This window comes from Oratosquilla oratoria, chromosome 9 (genome assembly GCF_046742065.1).
Source record: "Oratosquilla oratoria isolate Oo_2021 chromosome 9, ASM4674206v1, whole genome shotgun sequence".
NCBI classification, from domain to species: domain Eukaryota; kingdom Metazoa; phylum Arthropoda; class Malacostraca; order Stomatopoda; family Squillidae; genus Oratosquilla; species Oratosquilla oratoria.
The window spans coordinates 29292714-29300213 of NC_134785.1; the positions used below are offsets into that span (position 1 = coordinate 29292714).

Sequence of the window (7500 nt, forward strand, 5' to 3'; positions counted from 1 at the left end):
GATAAAGGCTGTTAGCACCATTGAGATGTTGCGATATTCTTCTCAGAAAGTGAGACGTGGCTTGAGGCTCCATGGGACCTTGGATTGAATCAGTCTCTACCATTGAGGAGACTGGGGATCACACGAGTTACTTCGCATGTACCGTGACTGTGCTGAAGACTAGGTCAAAGATGGCTTTCAAAGACGCAGACACAAAGGGTTAGGGATGGGGGGGCGGCAAAAATTGTACCTACGTTTGGTAGTGAACCGACAGGCCTCCTGTCGGTGTTCATACTTGATCACTGTTAACTCCTTGCAACTACGCCCTTCGAGATCAAAGTGGGTTGAGCGTCATCACAGGGCGAGCGCGAAGCTCCTCGCAACACGATCGTACGTGACGGTGGCTGCCACTTGTTCAAATTGTACACTGGACTAACGGTGACGGCTTCGACCGAACCTGAGCTCCACCCCCCCCCCCTCCTCAGCACACCTTATCAAGTGCATTGTGCTCCCAATGCAGAATCAGTGCAAGGACCAGTGTCGACCACGTTCGAGGCTGAAACGAGATCTTGCTGGGAACTACAGCGCTGGTCCGTGCTACGAGAGCTTTTGAATCCCGATCATAGCGCAGAGTAAATGGTCCCAAATGGCCGCAAATAGATTAGTGAATAAATAAGAAATTAGATAAATAAATAAGTAAATAAATAAATAAATCAAATATAATAAATAAATAGATAATAGATAATCAATAATAAAAATAAACAATAAATAAATAAAACAAATAGATAAATAAAATAGATAAATAAACAAGTAAATCAATTTCGTAAAGAGTAGGCAGAGCCACCACCTCATTCACCTCCCTCCCTCCTCTTCCTCTTCCTCCTTTTCCTCTTTTTCCTCTTCCTTTTCCTTATCATCGTGGCCTTAAACGACAACAACGGAGATTGCGATGTAAAGTCGATGTATCGTGAGTCATTGCTACGGGAGAGCTGCAGCTTAATGATGCATTCGCTGCCGGGGAGGGGTGGGGGGCGCCACGCCGTAGAGATGAACGAAGTCAGCTGGCGGCAGCCGGGGTGAAAAGAAAGGTTCCACTTGGCACGGCGGAAGGCGCCAGTCGAAACAGATCGGCCCATCGTTGTTGAAGGGAAGGGGCTTCAACAAACATGAATAACTTGCCTGGCGGCATTCAGGATTAAAAGGAAGAGAACCTACCCTGGTAAGAATAGGGTTAACACCCTTGCTCTTACTTTCTCGTCGTGGCCAGAATATCTTGATCTAATTTAGTTGCTCTAGTGACTAATTTTTTCTAATCCCGCGACTCGATGAAATCGCTGAGTGTTAGCCAGAATAGAATAGTTAGTGTGCATCACTGTGGCGAAGACGTAACGTTAGTAGAGGGCGGGGATCTTCAGGGTGAATAAAATCGTGAGGCGCTGAAACAATAAGAGAGAGATATTTTTGAGAGTGCGCGAAATGACCTTGGGGTTCACGATGAATAAAATCGGCTCTCTTCGAAAAAGATCAAATCTGTAGGCTGCCGGCGTCAGCCTTTCTTGTCAGCTGCCACGGTAGGGACGGGCGCCCATTAGCTGCTGATGTGTTGTTGTTGTTTTGTGTGTGTGTGTGTGTGTTTATTCACTTGGTCTTTGGATCACGTGTTGGACTCGTGATCGACAGCTATTTCCCTCCTGGAAGAGAGCTCAGAGCTCGTAGGTCCGATCTATGGGTAATGCTATGACCTTGCACACACACACACACCCAACTCCCCGCCCACGAGAGTCAGAGTAACGACCCGAGGCACAGCGATACCGAAATAATTTCGGCCCTGGGCAGGATTCGAACTGGGTGCTGGGAGCATTTCTGCTACCCAGTTCAGCGCTCTACCAACTAAGCCACCGAGTCGGTGTGTGTGTTTGTGTATGTGTGTGTGCGTGTGTATGTGTGTGTGTGTGTGTGTGTGTGTGTGTGTGTGTGTGTGTGTGTGTGTTTGTGTTTGTTTGTTTTGTTTACCTAGTTGTATTACACGGGAAGGGAGTTATGCTCGTAGTGTTTGTGTGTGTGCGTATGCGTGTGTGTGTGTGACGTTGATCACACTGGTGGTAACTGCGGCAATTGTCCTGTTTATGGTCAACGTGAAGTTTGCCTGTTGTGCTGTTGCAGATGGCCCGAATAGAATTTTTGGTTGCAGACCTCTTTTTCTCCTCTTTTTTTTTTTTTCTTTTTCTTTGCTGAAGTCTTAGAGTGCGTTGAAGACTGATCCAGTTTTGACCACAGCTTTGTCGGTAATAACCAGCGCTTCTATATTTGGGGACAATATCGCGCCGAAATTGTAGTCATTGAGGTGATCAAGGAGAGATTTAGTGGAGGTTAGTAGCAAAAAGGGAGAGTCGAAGCTGAAGATGGTCAGCATTCTTCGTTGAGTGGAGGTGAGCTTCGAGTTATAAAAGAACGATGCGTGACTCTGCTCCGTAGTAAGAGTCTCAGATAAGTTTCTTACCAAGATCAAACTACCTTATCCAACTAGGTTTGCCTATGTGGTTGAAGGACTCGAACCTGTGAGTTTTCATCCGACTCTGGCCAAGCGATTTCATTCAATCGAGGAATGGTTTCCTGGTCAAAGGATTTGACCTCCTCCCGGAAGGTCACGTGACTTCTGGCAGTGCATCGCCGGTGAGCGGTCTCAATGTCGTCTACCTGGCACTCACACACTCCGCCACTTGGCGCGTGATTTCGCTTCCGGGAGGCGAGGAGAAGGGGTTGGCCAAGTTCTTGCCTTCGCCAGTTGTGCAGAGACCATCACGACGGCGCGGCGGCGGCCACTCTTTGTGCATTTTCATTAAAACAAGAGAACAAGTTCACTTCTGCATCAGAGTCAACAGAACATTTTCCTTGGTGTGTTCGTGTAGGTTTGTGTTTGCGTATTCACATGTTTAACTAATTTGCAGCAAAAGAGCTACACTCGTGACCTCCCGTCTCCATCTCCATCTATCAAACTTGGCTTTATATTCTTTGTGCTCGTGTGTGTGTGTTTGTGTGTTTGTGTGTGTTGCGAGTGTGCGTGTTTGTGTGCGCGTGTGTTGTGTGTGTGCGCGCGTGCGTGTGTGTGTTTGTGTGCTGGTGTGTGTTGCGAGTGTGCGTGCTTGTGTGCATGTGACTGCGTGCGTGCGTGCGTGTGTGTGTGTGTGTGTGTGTGTGTGTTTGTGTGTGTGAGCGCGCGCGTGTGTGTTTGTGTGCTTGTGTGTGTGTGAGTGTGTGTGTGTGTGTGTGTGTGTGTGTGGTGTGTGTGTGTTGTGAGTGTTGCGTGTGTCTGTATGTGTGCGCGTGTTTGTATATATGTGTCTGCGTACGTGTGTGTGTGTGTGTGTGTGCGTGTACGCGTGCGTGTGTGTGTGCGTGTACGCGTGCGTGTGTGTGTGTGTGTGTGTGTGTGTGTGTGTGTGTGTGTGTGTGTGTTGTGTGTGTGTGTTGTGTGTGTGTGCATGTGTATGTGTGTGTTTGTATGTGTGTATGTATGTATGCATGTGTCTGCGTACGTGTGTGTGTGTGTGCACGTGCGTTTGTGTGTGTGTGTTTGTGTGTGTGTACGTGGGTGCGTGTGCATGTGCGTGTGCATGTGCGTGTGTGTGTGTGTGTGCGTGTGTGTGTGTGCGTGTATGTGTGTGTGTGTATGTATGTGCTGGTAGCGATTTAGATGTGGCGGAAAACAATGAGGAGATAGGAGGAAGAAAATGGAAGAGGAGGAGGAGGAGGAGGAGAACGATTGGTGTTGGAAAGATGGCCTGTGTATCTTTGCATGCTATGACGTACGATAAGGCGCACGAAGGCCATGGTGACGTCGTGTCGCCAGTTTTCATTGTGAAGCGAATTTGCTGATAGTTCTTGCCACAGAAGACAACCAGATCTGGTCAGGATAGCTGCGATCGAATGTCTTGGGCCTTGGAAATGATATATTGTGACTGGTTACGCGATGAGTACAAGGCATGATAGATGCAATTTCATAACCTACTGGATTACAGTGAAGATGATTGGATGTGAGTGGGTGAGTGGGCTATCCCGCTAACTCTGATGAGGGTCTCACACATCACGCAGTCGTCTCATCATCAGAACGTTTAGGGTGGAGGAGGAGGAAGAGGAGAGGGATGGGAAGGGTCCGTGTTTCCAAACGCGCCCCGTCTTATGAGCTGCTGTTGATTGCCTTCGGCTCTGTTGCGCCTCTGTGGCAACAGCCGTCATCGTTTTCTCCTTTAGTGGAAGGGAGTGTGGGGAGGGGAGTGAGGAGAGGGGAGGAAGGTAAAATGAGGAAAAGGAAAGGCAGAGGAAAAGGAAAGAAAAGGTGAAGGAAGAGGAAAGGGAAGTGTTAGGGCAGGGAAGAGGAGTGTAGTATCAGCAGCAACAACAGCAGCAGCACCAACAATAACAACAACAGCAGCTGCACCAAAAATAACAACAACAGCAGCAGCAGCAACAACGACGACAACAACAAACAACAACAAATAAACAACAACAACAAATAAACAACAACAAATAAACATACACAGCAGCAGCCACAGCAACATCACTCCATCAACAACACCACCATCATTCCGCAAAAACAACAGCAGTAGCAGTACTGAAAACAACACGAACTTCATCAACAACAGTAACACCACCACTACCAAACCACCACCACTTCTACCACCACTTCCACCACTTCTACCACCACTTCCACCATCACTTCCACCACCTTTTCCACCATCATCACCACAATCACTATCACGGTTACCACCAGCACTTTCAACAACAACAACAACAACAATTAAATCAGAAGCCGTAGGAGGAGGAGGAGTAATTGGTGGTGAGTGTTGGTAATAGGCGCGAAAGAAGAGGACGACGAAGAGGGGAATGCGAAGGAGGAAAGCAGCAACGATAGAATAATGATGAAGTATTTTTTTTTCTATCATTGTCGTTGTTACCGCTGTAGATGCTTTGGGAAAAAAAGGGGGAGGATGGGGCTTCGGGGGGCGAAGTGGAAAGGAAGAGATGATGTATGAGGGAGAACGAGGAAGAAGCAGGCGGGGGAAGAAGAGAAGGAGAAGGGAAGAAGGAAAGGAGGTGGTGAAGGAAAAAGGGAAGGGAGGGAAGAAAAGGAAGAGATGAAGAAGGAAGAGGAAGAAATGAAAATAGAGTAAGGTAGGAATGGCTCACATGTTGACGGCCGAGTGCCGTGCTGCTGCAGGACACACACACACACACACACACACACACACACACACACACACACACACACACACACACACACACACACACACACACACACACATATACTATGATAGAATAGTAGCTTTTGTCTGTCTGTCTGTTCACGAATTCCTCCTAGGGTTTTGGAGATAGACCCCCATAACCATGTATATTCTGATACCCTATCACTCCAGGTACTTGGATAACTATATTTCATAAAAAATATTTTGGTTAGGGTTAAGGGTTAAAGTTAGGTGGGGTATGGTGTGGTAACACGCCACTACTGTAGTGTCCCCTTAACGCGCGTAGCATTTTTGTGACATAAGAATTACTATGATTAAACAAACCATTGTATGTGTCCATAAATATTATTTATATTTGTGAAATTAATGTTGCCACAAACCATGATAGCCTTTGTAAGGAGAAAGCATGTAAATGTAAAATGATTGTATGGATTCACCAAATTTTGAATTGTTGGTTACTTTTATTTGATTTTATTGCTGGCGGAAATGCAGTAACTGAGTCAAAAATATCTAAAGTTTGTTTCAATTCTTCTCTTACTGCCGAGTACCGTTCACCATGTTGTGTTAACAATCCACTACAATGGTTAGATTAAAGATTATTCACGAACTCCTAGGTTTTTGCAGATAAACTCCTATAACCATACATATTCTGAAACCTTATCACCCAAGGTACTTGGATAAGTATCTTTCATTTGTCTGTTTGTTCACGAACTCCTTCTAGGGTTTTGGAGATAGATTCCCATAACCATATATATTCTGATACCCTATCACTCCAGGTACTTGGATAACTATATTTCATTTCCAAAAAAATACATATATTTTGGTTAGGGTTAAGGGTTAAAGTTAGGTGGGGTATGGTTAGGTTAAGGATTCACGAATTCGCACCAACGCGCGGGTAATTTGGCTAGTATATATATATATATATACATATATATATATACATATATATTATATATACATATATATATATACATATATATATATACATATATATATATACACATATTTACACATGCATACATATACACAATTCTTTCCTTTTTCCCTTTGCCGAATCAGATCATTTGTCGAAGAATTCTTCCCCACCCTAGATATTTCATCCATTCTTTTCCTCAGACGCCCTCCCGAAGTACCTCCCCAAAACACCCACAGCAAGCAGGACACCCTCATAGAATTTCTCAGATGTCTCCCCTTACATTTCTGCTCTTGTCTCTTACGACCTGTTTCCTTGAGTCTTATCAATTTCCTGTATCTTTACATTTTCGTATTTTATACACTTCACAAGACTCGTGACTGCAGCACCCAGTCTTCCCATATTCAGACAGGAGATGACAATGACGAAAGAGCCTCACCACCTAAACATCACCTGACTATGTGTTTGTTAAGTAGAGGTTGGTGCAGTACTGAGTGACAAGGGTCAATAGAATTGGATGCTGCTGTCCATATAATGTAATCCTCGAAACTCTACGTGAGATTTAGGCCAAGACCTCACGGTCATTGTATTACAAATGTATAATAGACTTTATATGTCGGACTTTGATTACCCCAATTAATCTTAACATGCAGTCCAACACTGATACATTCTGGTTCCTGGGAATCTCCCACAACAGTCCATAAATTAGTTTTCGCGTCTGCGTTGTGTCTAGACTTCAATGTCTCTTTTCACTGCTATTGACAATATCTAATCTTTTTCTAGCTATCGACAGACGATGTTATTTGACTGGTGGGAACCATCCGCGCTTCGAAAGGGTTAGAAATATCGAATGTCTTTTGAAAAATCTTACCGGAAATTCTCATGACTTATTTCGTTAGCAGACTCTGTTCAGACTTACTGATGCTTCTGGTCAGCCAGTTGGCAACGACATCTCGCCTTCCCCCGTAGTGAGGGGAATGTAACGGCAAGCAGGACAAGTCTCGAATACCTTTTCACACCCATGAAGTGTTTTATTTCATGGATTTTGCTCCGGCTTCATGTGATATCGACTGCATTTAAGTACTGTGCAGTCACTGTTTCAGGGACTTTGTCGACAACCCAACGAACCTTGGTCACTCGACATTCTTTTATGACTCAGTACTCATCAACACTCAAAAAAAGAATAATGGTCCCTTTTGACTTCTACAATTCCTCCATTCTGTTGCTTTCCTTGAACCTCTCCTCTACCACCTCTATGACGTCATCTCTTGAGCCTCTTAAGACACGGAGCTAGTTAAGTAGCCGCTACTGCTAGCTGCATGTTAACAAATCCGGAAAATAAATGTGGACACTAGGATAGTTTGG

General features: G+C 45.0%; 1 protein-coding gene across 2 annotated transcripts in view; it reads left to right on the forward strand.

Moving 5' to 3' along the window:
- The window catches only part of LOC143028294 (uncharacterized), a 226142-nt gene that overhangs the window by 16219 nt on the left and 202423 nt on the right, over positions 1-7500 (forward strand). The window lies entirely within an intron of this gene.